The sequence below is a fragment of the Canis lupus genome, chromosome 16 (assembly GCF_011100685.1).
Source record: "Canis lupus familiaris isolate Mischka breed German Shepherd chromosome 16, alternate assembly UU_Cfam_GSD_1.0, whole genome shotgun sequence".
NCBI lineage: Eukaryota > Metazoa > Chordata > Mammalia > Carnivora > Canidae > Canis > Canis lupus.
This window is the reverse complement of record NC_049237.1, coordinates 22,026,278-22,040,722: the sequence shown is the minus strand read 5'-3', so window position 1 is coordinate 22,040,722 and position 14,445 is coordinate 22,026,278.

The window sequence follows — 14,445 nt, the reverse complement described above, 5'->3', positions numbered from 1 at the left end:
TAGGCATGTATTAAATGTTCAACAAATATTAGTTCTTATGTTGGTAATCTTTCTTTAAGATTTTATTTATCGGGATCCCTGGGTGGTGCAGCGGTTTAGCACCTGCCTTTGGCCCAGGGCACGATCCTGGAGACCCGGGATCGAATCCCGTGTCAGGCTCCTGGTGCATGGAGCCTGCTTTTCCCTCTGCCTGTGTCTCTGCCTCTCTCTCTCTCTCTCTCTGTGACTATCATAAAAAAAAGATTTTATTTATCTATTTGACACACAGAGAGAATACAAGTAGACAGAGTGGCAGGCAGAGGGACAGGGAGAAGCAGGTGCCCTGCTGAGCAGAGCGCACTGATGGGGGTGGGGAGGCTCCATCCCAGGACCCTGGGATCATGACCTGAGCTGAAGGCACATGCTTAACTGACTGATTCACTCAGGTGTCCCTTATGTTGTTATTCTGAAACACATTGTAGTGCTTTCACTGGTTCCTCATGCATCAAGAATCCTCAGAGAGGGAGAACCTGACTTTTAGTTCTAGATCCTCTCTTAGTAGCATGTGCTAACCCTGTTTTCCTTTCTAATTTAACTTGAGTTTGACAAGTTGTCATTTTTATCATTTTACCATATTGAAAAAAATATTCTGATATTTTTCCACTGAGGAGAAATGTTTCTTCAAAAGCAATTAATCATAAAAGCAGATGGAGTGGTAATGAATACAAATGCCTTGTGGATCCTAGTAGGAGGGCTGGAATGGTGGCTCTGCCTCTCTTTCTGCCTGAACTGCCTGCATTTAGCTCCTGTGCCATTTTGTATTTTGTAAGATTTACTTTTCTAAGGGAGACAGAAGATGAGAGACTCCTAACTCTGGGAAACGAACTAGGGGTGGTGGAAGGGGAGGTGGGCGGGGTGTGGGGGTGACTGGGTGACAGGCACTGAGGGGGGCACTTGAGGGGATGAGCACTGGGTGTTATTCTATATGTTGGCAAATTGAACACCAATAAAAAGTAAATTTATAAAAAAATATTTACTTTTCTAAACTGAGCTGTTTCATTTTTCTTTCACTTTACATTTTTCCTCTCCCTTTTCTGATACTTCATCTATATTGCTCTCTCTTTCACTATCATATCCTTTTCCCTCCCCTGCATCCTCAATAACAAATAAATGATTGCTCTGCAGTGTGTCACTTAAACAAATAGTTTATATTTAGAATATTTCTCCTCCCAGATTGGAATTACCCCTCTCATTCAGTTTCCACTTCTTTTTCCAGCTGCTTTTACTAAACCATCACTGCCTTAGGGATAGACTATATAACATTTTAATGCATTCTGGTTAAATGACTTACTTAGGATGGGACACTGAGAAATAGTTGCCCTTGAAACTCAAACCTTTAATGAACAAGCTGGTTTTTGTATCCCCCCATAAGCAATGGCATATCTTATGCAAGATGCAATTGTGACTGCAAAAAATACAGAATACTCAATTATAATTGTTTAGGACTCCATGTAAATCATTCCTGTCTAACTTCTTGACTTTATAATAGGAACTATTCTTTACATCTCTACTTCTTCACTGCTCAAGTGAGAGCCTAACATGCAAAGAATTCTTAGGCAATGTAGTAAGCTGAATGGAGTATGCTCCCCAAAGATATCTAGGTCTTATTCTCTGGAACCTGTGAATGTTTCTTTATATGCCACAATAGAGTCTGCAGATTAAGTCAAGTTTAAGGATCTGGAGACGGGAGATTATAACTGGAATCTAGATAGGTCCAATATAATCAGTGGGATCATATGAGAGGGAGGCAGGAGATCAGGAAGAAAGTAGATGTGTCAACAGAAGCTAAAGGGTTGGAGCTGATGTTAAGAAGGGGTTACAAGCCATGGAATGCAAGTAGCCTCCAGAAGCTCAAAAAGGCAAGAGGATGGGTTCTCCCCAAGAGTCTCCAGAAGGAATGACTCCTGCCAATACCTTAACTCAAGCCCATTGAAACTAATTTGGGACTTCTGGTTTCCCAAACTTTAAAAGAATACATTTTTGTGGTTTTAAACTACTAAATTTTTGGTAATTTCTCACAGCACCACTAAGGAACTAATACAGGCAATGTTAGTTACCTTTTTACAAAATGTATTTACTCTTAACTTTTAACTTCAGCAGAGTTAAGGGACTTGTCCAAGTTCACAAGAATGGTTACTGACAAAGTATTGATTAGAACTAGGATGACTCTATGTTTCAGATAGCTTGAAGCATAACAAATACCCAGAACTGAGTGGCTTAAAACAATGAACTTTTATTTAGCTCACAATTTTACAGATCATAAATTTAAGCTAGGCTTGCCTGGGCAGTCTTTCTAATGTTCACTGAGCACATCCATGCAACTACAGTCAGCTGTTGCCAGGTCATCTAGAGATTGGCTGACCTGTGATGGCCTCATCTGGTAGGGTTTTATCTTTGTTCCACATGATCTTTCAGCCTCTAACAGGCTCACTCAGGAATGTTTTCATGGCAGCTGCACAGAGCTCCAAAAGAGACAATGAAAATATGCAAGATATTCTGGGGCCTGGAACTAGCACATCATTTCCACTGTGTTTTATTGGCCAAAGCCAAGTCATAAGTAAGTCCAGATTCAAGGAGGGGAAATAGATTCCCCTTTTTGATGGAGAAATTGAAATTCATATTGGAAAGGATGCTGGTGAAAGATTGGTACATTGATTTTGCAATGTACCCTATCATATAATTTATATCTTAAATTGGTCCTTTCTGAGAATGAAAGGTGATGCCTTTAAGAATTACATCAAGAAAACAGATATAACCCAGGACTGTCCCAAATATTAGGGGATTAGGGCCCTTATCTCCTGAGTCCCAACTCAAGGCCCTTTTTATGTCTCTAGGCTGCGTTATCATACTGCTTTTATGATGTTGGGAGGCAGACACAGAACTTACAGAGGATAGACCTCAAATCTGAGTCCAAGCCAAAGATAGCATAAGTGCTATTCCTGGTGTCCAGGTAAATACCTATAAAGAATTTATTTCCCCATTTCTTTCTATAACACAAGTGTCTTCTTCAAGTGTCTTCTTTAAAAGTCTTCCCTGGGACCTCTAGCACATCTCAGTGGTTATCAAAGTGTCCTTGTCAATAAAAATAGTTGCTGCTCTCAGTTTGGCTCTTGGTGCTAGCTGTTCAGTGTTATGTGTGTGTATGTGTGTGTGTGTGTGTGTGTTTAATGTGAATGTACATTTTATAAATATAAAAATGTAAAGAAAATAATTTCTAGAGTTCCCAACTGAAGCTTTTCATGTAAGCATGGGTGTATAAAACTTACCTCTGTGAATTCAAACCTTGTCATATATTTCTGTTGACCTGAGCTATAGGGAATCTGGCCTCCTTTTCTAATCCTGTCAAGACTTGCAAAGGCTTATTTCAAAAGCTTATTTTATAGCTTGGTTTATAAAAAGGTCTATTTTTTGTTCAAATAACATAGTATTTTTAAAAAGGACAATTTCTCCATCAACTTTAGAAATATTTGTACTATGGCTTGAAGTTATGAGCTGAGGCATTTTGGAACTTTTTTTAAAAACTTAGAAATCCTAATGGGCCTTGTAATAACCTCTGAGCAAGCAGGCCATTTCTGGAGAGATCATTCAGCTAATAGTAGCTGATTTGTATGGTTTCAATTCTTCCATCATAATATTCTTAGATCAGATTTTGTGATAGCACTCATTTCCTACCTTCATTAAGTCTAGAAGCCTCTGTTTGGCTTTGCAGTCATGTCCAGCTTGATGCCTGTGGCTCTGAAACAGGTAATTTGTCAGCCTGTCAGTCTTATTCTCCCACTTTCTTTATGTGTGCCATTCTGGAGAAATACATTTCATCTCTCCTCTGTTGGTAGAAGCCAGATGATAGTGACAAGGGCTACTACTGCCCAATCACCACTGGGAGGGATGGGAGTGGACAGTATGTGTCTTCACTCACAAATGCCTATTGTTTCTTTTTAAAACAGCCAGCATAGGAGGCCACACTCTGTGGTAAGGGAGGATCTCAACTCTGCCCAACCTGCCCTCTCTCAGATTGTGACTAACCATCCAAGTGCTATACTTACCCTTAATTATATCTGGCCTATTAACTCTTTTCTTAACCTCCATCTCACTCCTCACCCTGCAAAACTATAAGCAGGATGTCCCCACCCATTACTCAGTGCTTGTTTTTACACTCTATAAAGCAAAATCTAAATATTAAAGCACAGATATTGACAAGGTACAAGTCAATGAATTTTTATGAAATGAACCTACCCATATACCTAACACTCAGATTGAGAGACAGAATATTACTGTTATCCTTAGAGGCCCCTCATATTTCCTTTCAGTCTCTATTCCCTCACCTCCAGAAGTAACTAGTATCCTGTTTTCTCATGCCATAGATCAGTTTTATCTGGTTTTGAACTGTATAATGGAAAATCATACAATATGTACTCTTTTGTGTCTGGCTTCTTTTCTCAGTTATGTTTGTGAGGCTCAGCCATATTGTTCTTTATTTTATTTTATTTTATTTATGATAGTCACACACACAGAGAGAGAGAGAGAGAGAGAGAGAGAGGCAGAGACACAGGCAGAGGGAGAAGCAGGCTCCATGCATCGGGAGCCCGATGTGGGATTCGATCCCGGGTCTCCAGGATTGTGCCCTGGGCCAAAGGCAGGCGCCAAACCGCTGTGCCACCCAGGGATCCCCTTTTTTTTTCCCTTGGCTCAGCCATATTGTTGTGTGTAATTGTAGATTATTCATTCTCTTTGTTTTATAATACTCCTTTGTATAAGCATACCACAACATGTTTGCTCATTTTCTGTTAACAGGCATTTCCAGTTTGGGATTATTATAAATAGTGCTGCGGTGAGCATTCTTAGACATGTTTTCGGTGGACATATATATGCATTTCGGTTGGGCATATGCCTAGGAATAGAATTTCTGGGTCATTTTATCTGGGAACAATAATTTTTAAAGATTATTTATTTATTTATTCATGAGACACACACACACACACAGAGGCAGAGACATAGGCAGAGGGAGAAGTAGGCTCCATGCAGAGAGCCAGATGTGGGAGTTGATTCTGGAACTCTGGTATCACACCCTGAACCCAAGGCAGATGCTCAACTGCTGAACCACACAGACATCCCCTGGAAACAATCAGTTTCAATAGATCTTGACAGTAGTTTTTCAGGGTGGTTGTACCAATTAAAATTACACTCTCATACACAGTATATGAGAGTTCTGTTTCCTCTATATCTTCACTAATAATGGGTATTTCCTATCTCTGTGGGTTGGTAGTGGTATGGCATTGTGGTTTTAATTTTAATTTCCCTGTTAGCTGATGAGGTTGAGAGCATTGAGTTTTGTAAGCCCATACCTCAATGCTCCAAATGGTCCCATGGAACCCCACAGACTGCTGTAGAGACCTGGTTTTTGTCTGCTGTGCATTGTGTTGAAGACAACTTTGTGGAAGTGGAGGTGCTGGTCAGCCAGGCTTGGGCTGTGATGGGGAAAACCTATAAGTTCCAACTCAACTTACTAGGAACTTAATACACTTTAGACAAACCTTGAATCTTAAAACCCTTCACAATGGGCCACCATCCCTTTGGCAAGGGCAGTAGGCCCCTGGACAACCAGAGGCCAATCCAGAGAAACACTGCCTACTATAGTTAAATTCCTCTCAAAAGAATTGTGTGAGCTAGATAGAACCAACTCCTAAATGAGAAAATTAGAAGTGTAGCATCTGAAACCTCTCTGAGAACATATAAGCTTATTATTTGACTTTCATCCATAAGACTTTCCTGTTACATGGCCTCAGATGAGTTTCCTGACATTCTTCATTATTTTGCAGACAAAGAAACTGAGCTCAAAACTGTGGCTTAATTTAGTTTTCTCTATAACCCCATGAAATAGTACTATTATCACAGGTACATCAAAGTAATTGTTTTGAGCATCAACTTCTCTATTTATTATTTATATTTATATTTAATTCCAGTATAGTTAACATACAGTGCTATATTAGTTTCAGGTGTACAATATAGTGTCTCAAAACTCTATACATTACTCTGTGTTCATTGTGATAAGTATACTCTTTAATTCCCATCATCTATTACACCCACCCCATTCATCACCCCTCTGGTAAACATCAATTTGTTCTCTATAGCTAAGAGTTCGATTATTGTCTTCTCTCTCTCTGTCTCTCTTTTCTTTGTTCATTGGTTTTGTTCCTTAAATTCCTGTATGAGTGAAATCATATGATATTTGTCTTTCTCTGACTATTTCACTTGTCTTTATATTTTCTAGCACCATACACATCACTGCAAATGGCGATATTTCATTCTTTTATATGGATGAATAATAGTCCACATATTTATATTCATTCATTAATCAGTAGATGCTTGGGCTCCTTCTATGATTTAGCTATTGTAAATAATGCTGTAATAAACATATGAGTTAGTGTTTTTGTATTTTTTGGGTAAATATCCAAATATCTAGTGCAATTACTAGATATAGGGCAGTTCTATTTTTAACTTTCTGAGAAGCCTCCTTACTGTTTTCTACAGTGGCTGCACCAGTTTGTGCATGAGGGTTCCTATTTCATATAAGGTCTTTATTATGTTAAACTATGCTCCCTCTAGACCAACGTTGTTGATAGTTTTTATCATGAATGGATGTTGTAATTTATCAAATGCTTTTTCTACGTTTATTGAAATGATATGATTTTTATAATTTCTCTCATTTTAAAAAATATTTTATTTATATATGTATATATGTGTGTAGTATATATTTGACATAGAATGAGAAAGAGAAAGAGAGAAAAATAGAACAAGTAGGCAGAGCAGCAAGCAGAGGGGAAGGCAGAAGCAGGCTCCCTGCCAAGCAGAGAGCCCAATGTGAGGCTCAATTTGAGGACCCCAGCATCATGACCTGAGCCAAAGGCAGATGCTTAACTGGCTGAGCTACCCAGATACCCCTATCCTTTCTTTTATTGATGTGACATTTCACATTGATTTGTGAATAATGACTCACCTTTCCACTCTTCCATCCTTTATCAGTGAATTTTTTAAATGTATCATTGGATTTGGTTTGCTTATATTTTGTAAAGTTTTTTTTAAAATACCAGTGAATTAACATAAATTGTAATATTAAGTGTACAATTTATTGATTCAACAATTCCACACATCACGTGGTGCCCATCACAACAGGTGCACTCCTTAATCCCTATCACCCAGTTGACCCATTTTCCCAACCACATCTCTTCTGGTAACTATCAGTTTGTCCTCTATAGTTAAGAGTTTTTCTTAGTTTGCTTCTCTCTTTCTTCCCCCTTTGTTAGCTTGATTCATTTCTTAAATTCTGCATATGAGTGAAATCATATGGTATTTGTTTTTCTCTAACTGATTTACTTTGTTTAGCGTGACACTCTCTAGTTTTCCATGTCATTGCAAATGGCAAAATTTCATTTTTTATGACTGAGTAATATTCCATTGTATATATACCACATCTTCTTTATCCATTCAATTGATGGACACTTGGGCTGTTTGCATAATTTAGCTATAGTAGATACAGCTGTTATAAATATTGGGGCATATGTATCATTTGACTTAATATTCTTGTATTCTGGTAAATATCCAGTAGTGTGATTGCTGGATCCTACAGTGGTTCTATTTTTAACCTTTTGAGGCACCTCCATATTGTTTTCTAGAGTGACTGCATTAGTTTGTATTCCCACCAAAAAGGTAGTGGGTTTCCCTTTCTCCACATCTTCACCAACACCTGTCACCTGTTGTAGCTTGTGTTCTTGGCTTTAGCCATTCTGACAGGTGTGAGATTTTATTTGATTTGATTTTCCCTGATGATGAGTGATGTTGAGCATCTTTTCATGTGTCTGTTGGCCATAGGTATGTCTTCTTTGGAAAAATTTCTATTCATCTCTTCTGGCCATTTTTTAATTAGATTATTCATTCTTAGGGTGTTGAGTTTTTTAAGTTCTTTATATATTTTGGATACTAACCCTTTATCAGGTATATCATTTACAAATATCTTCTCCCATTCTCTAGGTTGGTTTTAGTTTTGTGATTGTTTCCTTCACTGTGTGGAAGCTTTTTTATTTTGATGTAGTCCCAATAGTTCATTTTTGCTTTTGTTTCCTTTACCACAGGACATGTATCTAGGAAAAAGTTGCTATGGCTGTATAAGAAAAATTACTGCCCATGCTTTCATAAAGGATTTTTATGGTTTCAGGTCACACATTTGGATCTTTAGTCCATTTTGAAGTTATTTTTGTGGATAGTAAAAGAAAGAGGTTCAATTTCAATGGTTTGCTGTCCAGTTTTCTCAACACCATTTGTTGAAGAGACTTACTTTTTCCCATTGGATATTCTTTCTTGCTTTGTCAAAATAAATTAACCATATAAGTATGGGTCCATTTCTGAGGGTTCTCTATTCTGTCCCATTGATCTATATATCTGTTTTTTGCCAGTACCACACTGTCTTGATGATTACAGCTTTGTAATACAGCATGAAGTCCAGAATTGTGATGCTTCTAGCTTTACTTATCTTTTTCAAGGTTGCTTTGGTTATTTGGGCTCTTTTGTGGTTCCATGCAAATTTTAAGGTTGTATTCTCTAGTTCAGTGAAAAATGCTTATTGTTATTTTGATAGGGATTGTATTAAATGTCTAGATTGCTTTGAGTGCTATAGATATTTTAATTTTTACTTTTATTCAAAATCAATTACTTAGATATCATTAGTTTCAGAGATAAAGCCTAGTGATTCATAGAACACCACTGCTCATTCCATCAAGTGCACTCCTTAATGTTGATCACTCAGTCATTCCATCCCCCCACCAACCTCCGCTCCAGGCACCCTCAATTTGTTTCCTAGAGTTAAGAATCTCTCATGGTTTATCCCTAAGATTTCATTTCATTGTATTTTCCTTCTCTTCTCCTATGTTCATCTGCTTTATTTCTTAAATATCACATATGAGTGAAATCATCTGATGATTGTCTTTCTCTGATTGACTTATTTCATAATATCCTTATTTGCTAATATCCTTTAGTTCCATCCTTGTCCTTGCAAATGGCAAAATTTCATTCTTTTCAATAGCTAATACTCCATTGTATATATATACCCCACTTCTTCTTTTTTATAATAAATTTATTTCTTATTGGTGTTCAATTTACCAACAACAGAATAACACCCAGTGCTCATCCCGTCAAGTGCCCCCCTCAGTGCCTGTCACCCATTCACCACCACACCCCGCCCACCTCCCCTTCCACCACCCCTAGTTCATTTCCCAGAGTTAGGAGTCTCTCATGTTCTGTTTCCCTTTCTGATATTTCCCACTCATTTTTTCTCCTTTCCCCTTTATTCCCTTTCACTATTTTTTATATTCCCCAAATGAATGAGACCATATAATGTTTGTCTTTCTCCAATTCATTTATTTCACTCACCATAATACCCTCCAGTTCCATCCACATTGAAGCAAATGGTGGGTATTTGTCATTTCTAATGGCTGAGTAATATTCCATTGTATACATAAACCACATCTTCTTTATCCATTCATCTTTCGATGGACACCGAGGCTCCTTCCACAGTTTGGCTATTGTGGACATTGCTGCTAGAAACATAGGGGTGCAGGTGTCCTAGCGTTTCATTGCATCTGTATCTTTGGGGTAAATCCCCAGCAGTGCAATTGCTGGGTCGTAAGGCAGGTCTATTTTTAACTCTTTGAGGAACCTCCACACTGTTTTCCAGAGTGGCTGCACCAGTTCACATTCCCACCAACAGTGTCAGAGGGTTCCCTTTTCTCCGGATCCTCTCCAACATTTGTGGTTTCCTGCGTTGTTAATTTTCCCCATTCTCACTGGTGTGAGGTGGTATCTCATTATGGTTTTGATTTGTATTTCCCTGATGGCAAGTGATGCAGAGCATTTTCTCATGTGCTTGTTGGTCATGTCTGGGTCTTCCTCTGTGAGATTTCTGTTCATATCTTTTGCCCATTTCATGATTGGATTCTTTGTTTCTTTGGTGTTGAGTTTCATAAATTCTTTATAGATCTTGAAAACTAGCCCTTTATCTGATGGTCATTTGCAAATATCTTCTCCCATTCTGTAGGTTGTCTTTGAGTTTTGTTGACTGTATCCTATGCTGTGCAAAAGCTTCTTATCTTGAAGAAGTCCCAATAGTTCATTTTTGCTTTTGTTTCTTTTGCCTTTGTGGATGTATCTTGCAAGAAGTTACTGTGGCCGAGTTCAAAGAGGGTGTTGCCTGTGTTCTCCTCTAGGATTTTGATGGACTCTTGTCTCACATTTAGATCTTTCATCCATTTTGAGTTTATCTTTGTGTATGGCGAAAGAGAGTGGTCTAGTTTCATTCTTCTGCATGTGGATGTCCAATTTTCCCAGCACCATTTATTGAAGAGACTGTCTTTCTTCCAATGGATAGTCTTTCCTCCTTTATCGAATATTAGTTGACCATAAAGTTGAGGGTCCACTTCTGAATTCTCTATTCTGTTCCATTGATCTATGTGTCGTTTTTGTGCCAGTACCACACTGTCTTGATGACCACAGCTTTGTAGTACAACCTGAAATCTGGCATTGTGATGCCCCCAGATATGGTTTTCTTTTTTAAAATTCCCCTGGCTATTTGGAGTCTTTTATGATTCCACACAAATCTTAAAATACTTTCTTCTAACTCTCTGAAGAAAGCCCATGGTATTTTGATAGGGATTGTATTAAACGTGTAAATTGCCCTGGGTAACAGTGACATTTTCACAATATTAATTCTTCCAATCCATGAGCATGGAATATTTTTCATCTCTTTGTGTCTTCCTCAATTTCTTTCAGAAGTGTTCTATAGTTTTGAGGGTATAGATCCTTTACCTCTTTGGTTAGGTTTATTCCTAGGTATCTTAAGCTTTTGGATGCAATTGTAAATGGGATTGACTCCTTATTTTCTCTTTCTTCAGTCTCATTGTTAGTGTATAGAAATGCCACTGACTTCTGGGCATTGATTTTGTATCCTGCCATGCTGCCAAATAGCTGTATGAGTTCTAGCAATCTTGGGGTGGAGGCTTTTGGGTTTTCTATGTAGAGTATCATGTCATCGGCAAAGAGGGAGAGTTTGACTTCTTCTTTGCCAATTTGAATGCCTTTAATGTCTTTTTGTTGTCTGATTGCTGAGGCTAGGACTTCCAGTACTATGTTGAATAACAGTGGTGAGAGTGGACATCCCTGTCTTGTTCCTGATCTTAGGGGAAAGGCTCCCAGTGCTTCCCCATTGAGAATGATATTTGCTGTGGGTTTTTCATAGATGACTTTTTTTTTAATTTTTATTTATTTATGATAGTCACACAGAGAGAGAGAGAGAGAGAGGCAGAGACACAGGCAGAGGGAGAAGCAGGCCCCATGCAGGGAGCCCAACGTGGGATTCGATCCCAGGTCTCCAGGATCGCGCCCTGGGCCAAAGGCAGGCGCTAAACCGCTGTGCCACCCAGGGATCCCTCATAGATGACTTTTAAGATGTTGAGGAACGTTCCCTCTATCCCTACACTCTGAAGAGTTTTGATCAGGAATGGATGCTGTATTTTGTCAAATGCTTTCTCTGCATCTAATGAGAGGATCATATGGTTCTTGGTTTTTCTCTTGCTGATATGATGAATCACATTGATTGTTTTATGAGTGTTGAACCAGCCTTGTGTCCCGGGAATAAATCCTACTTGGTCATGGTGAATAATTTTCTTATGTACTGTTGGATCCTATTGGCTAGTATCTTGTTGAGAATTTTTGCATCCATGTTCATCAGGGATATTGATCTATAATTCTCCTTTTTGGTGGGGTCTTTGTCTGGTTTTGGAATTAAGGTGATGCTGGCCTCATAGAACGAATTTGGAAGTACTCCATCTCTTTCTATCTTTCCAAACAGCTTTAGTAGAATAGGTATGGTTTCTTCTTTAAACATTTGATAGAATTCCCCAGGAAAGCCATCTGGCCCTGGACTTTTGTGTCTTGGGAGGTTTTGGATGACTGCTTCAATTTCCTCCCTGGTTATTGGCCTGTTCAGGTTTTCTATTTCTTCCTGTTCCAGTTTTGGTGTTTTGTGGCTTTCCAGAAATGCGTCCATTTCTTCTAGATTGCCTAATTTATTGAAGTATAGCTGTGCATAATATGTTTTTAAAATCATTTGTATTTCCTTGGTGTTGGTAGTGATCTCTCCTTTCTCATTCATGATTTTATTAATTTGAGTCTTCTCTCTCTTCTTTTTAATAAGGCTGACTAATGGTTTATCTATCTTATTAATTCTTCAAAGAACCAACTCCTGGTTTTGTTGATCTGTTCCACAGTTCTTCTGGTCTCGATTTCATTGAGTTCTGCTCGAATCTTTATTAACTCTCTTCTTCTGCTGGGTGTAGGATCTATTTGCTGTTTTTTCTCTAGCTCCTTTATGTGTAAGTTTAGCTTTTGTATTTGAGTTCTTTCCAGTTTTTGAATGGATGCTTGTAGTGCGATTTCCCCCTCAGGACTGCTTTTGCTGTATCCCAAAGATTTTGAATGGTTGTATCTTCATTCTCATTAGTTTCCATGAATCTTTTTAATTCTTCCTTAATTTCCTGGTTGACCCTTTCATCTTTTAGCAGGATGGTCCTTAACCTCCACGTGTTTGAAGTCCTTCCAAACTTCTTGTTGTGATTTAGTTCTAATTTCAAGGCATTAATGGTCTGAGAATACACAGGGGACGATCCCAATCTTTTGGTATCAGTTGAAACCTGATTTGTGATCCAGTGTGTGGTCTATTCTGGAGAAAGCTCCATGTGCACTTGAGAAGAATGTGTATTCAGTTGAGTTTGGATGTAAAGTTCTGTAGATATCTGTGAAATCCATCTGTTCCAGTGTATCATTTAAAGCTCTTGTTTCTTTGGAGATGTTGTGTTTCGAAGACCTATCGAGTGTAGAAAGCGCTAGATTGAAGTCATTAAGTATAAGTGTATTATTATCTAAGTATGTCTTAATTTTGGTTATTAATTGATATATTTGGCAGCTCCCACATTCGGGGCATATATATTGAGGATTGTTAAGTCCTCTTGTTGGATAGATCCTTTAAGTATGAGATAGTGTCCCTCTTCATCTCTCACTACAGTCTTCGGGGTAAATTTTAGTTTATCTGATATAAGGATGGCTACCCCTGCTTTCTTTTGAGGACCATTTGAGTGGTAAATGGTTCTCCAACCTTTTATTTTCAGGCTGTAGGTGTCCTAATTTCTAAAATGAGTCTCTTGTAGACAGCAAATACATAGGTCCTGCTTTTTTATCCAGTCTGACACCCTGCGCCTTTTGATAGGGTCGTTAAGCCCATTCACGTTCAGAGTTACTATTGAAAGATAGGAGTTTAGTGTCATCATGATATCTATTCAGTCCCTGTTTTTGTGGATTGTTCCACTGGACTTCTTCTTAAAGGGAAATTTTAAGAGTCCCCCTTAAAATTTCTTGCAGAGCTGGTTTGGAGGTCACATATTCTTTTAGTTGCTGCCTGTCTTGGAAGCTCTTTATCTCTCCTTCCATTCTGAATGAGAGCCCTTGCTGATAAAGTATCCTTGGCTGCATGTTTTTCTCATTTAGGACCCTGAATACATCCTGCCAGCCCTTTCTGGCCTTCCAGGTCTCTGTGGAGAGGTCTGCTGTTACCCTAATGCTCCTGCCCATAAAGGTCAGAGATTTCTTGTCTCTTGGTGCTTTAAGGATCTTCTCTTTATCTTTGGAATTTGCAAGCTTAACTATTAGATGTCGAGGTGTTGAACAGTTTTTATTCATTTTAGGGGGGGATCTCTCTATTTCCTGGATCTGAACGCCTGTTTCCCTTCCCAGATTAGGAAAGTTTTCAGCTATGATTTGTTCAAATACATATTCTGGACCTCTGTCCCTTTCGGCGCCCTTGGGAACCCCAATTACATGTAGATTTTTCTTCCTCAGGCTGTCACTTATTTCCTTTAATCTGTCCTCATGATCTTTTAATTGTATGTTTTTTATTCAGTTTCCCTCTTTGCCATCAACTTGTCTTCTCTGTCACTCGTTCTTCCACCTCGTTAACCCTTGTTGTTAGGACCTCCAGTTTGGATTGCATCTCATTTAATTGATTTTTAATTTCTGCCTGATTAGATCTAAATTCTCCAGTCATGAAGTCTCTTGAGTCCTTTATGCTTTTTTCTAGAGCCACCAGTAGCTGTATAATAGTGCTTCTGAATTGGCTTTCTGACATTGAATTGTAATCCAGATTTTGTAACTCTGTGGGAGAGAGGACTGTTTCTGATTCTTTCTTTTGAGGTGAAGTTTTCCTTCTAGTCATTTTGCTCAGTGCAGAGTGGCCAAAAACAAGTTATACCGGGAAAAGGAGAAAAAGAGAGAAGAGAAAGAAGGAAAGAAAAGAAAAAAAAGAAAAAAGAA